At 38.8% G+C, this 1,022-nt stretch overlaps 1 long non-coding RNA gene across 1 annotated transcript in view; it reads right to left on the bottom strand.

Moving 5' to 3' along the window:
- Nucleotides 1-628, bottom strand: part of LOC106528177 (uncharacterized) — an 8,361-nt gene extending 7,733 nt beyond the window's left edge. Inside the window, exon 1 of the long non-coding RNA XR_001311471.1 lies at nucleotides 599-628. This is a non-coding gene — a long non-coding RNA (uncharacterized LOC106528177). The remainder of the gene's footprint in view (nucleotides 1-598) is intronic.
- Nucleotides 629-1,022: the final 394 nt, after the last annotated feature.

The raw sequence follows: 1,022 nt of genomic DNA, 5'->3' as shown, positions 1-1,022 counted from the left end.
CACAGTTAAAGACTTGGAGGTAAATTATTTTGTTCCCATGTTACAGAGAGGGAACAGATTATTTTAAACAACTGGAATATTTGGTTCTTGTCATGAATAAAAAATTATAAATACACACAATGTGTTGGAAGACAGTGTTTGGTGGCTGACTGATAAACAGTGAGGCTAAAGAGAACATGAGAAAAGTTGGAAAAGGAATGATAAGGAATTATTCTGTGATTTAAAAAAAGGCCAGGTTTTATTTATTTATTCATTTTAGACGGTTTTGTTTAACAGCAGCTGATGATTAAACAGAAAGTTAACTTGACAAGATTGTGTGAGTCCTTTTACCGAGAAATTCATCAGAAACGCTGTGAAAATGGTCAGATCTGCCTCTTTGGCTGAAGGGTGCCCTCCAGACACAGGGGGAACAGATTTTCACAGAGGAACTGAATTTGGCACAACACCCCCGAGGCGCTAGACACATGACTGACTGCCTGTCTGTCTTCCGTAACGTGACAGCTGACTACAGTTGGAAAAAGAGCGCCCTGGACGAGACACTTCAATTTGGCTTAAAATACAGACATTCTGACTAACAAAGAATTGTTGGTAACCTTACCTCAGCTTAGATGGTAGAGGGTGTTGATCTTTTCTGCTCAGATTCAGCTATCGGTGCATGAAGCTAATGTTTACTCACCATGCTAATGCTACTGTTACTCTTTGGCTCTTTAGCAGTAGAGGAGCCAAATGGCTGGCTCACGGCTGCCAACTAGCGGTCAGAGGCTGAATTACCACATAAAAATGAATCATTGGCAGGAAAGTTGACATTTTAAACCTTAATTAAAAATCGATACAGGGCTTTAGAAAATCAATACAGTATCAGGAAATGAAATATCYATACATATCGCTGTATCAATATTTTCCTACACCCCTAGTGAGTTGCYTGCCATCTCTGGCCTGGTTCTGTTCAAAACCAAGCTTCAGATTTATTTATTTAAAAGGGCTTTTGCCGTTTCACTTTGAATATTTTATYTTTCTTTTTA

Source organism: Austrofundulus limnaeus, unplaced genomic scaffold (assembly GCF_001266775.1).
Source record: "Austrofundulus limnaeus strain Quisiro unplaced genomic scaffold, Austrofundulus_limnaeus-1.0 Scaffold362, whole genome shotgun sequence".
NCBI classification, from domain to species: Eukaryota; Metazoa; Chordata; class Actinopteri; order Cyprinodontiformes; family Rivulidae; genus Austrofundulus; species Austrofundulus limnaeus.
The sequence above is the reverse complement of the archived record's forward strand: the minus strand, read 5'-3'. Positions and strand labels throughout refer to the sequence as shown.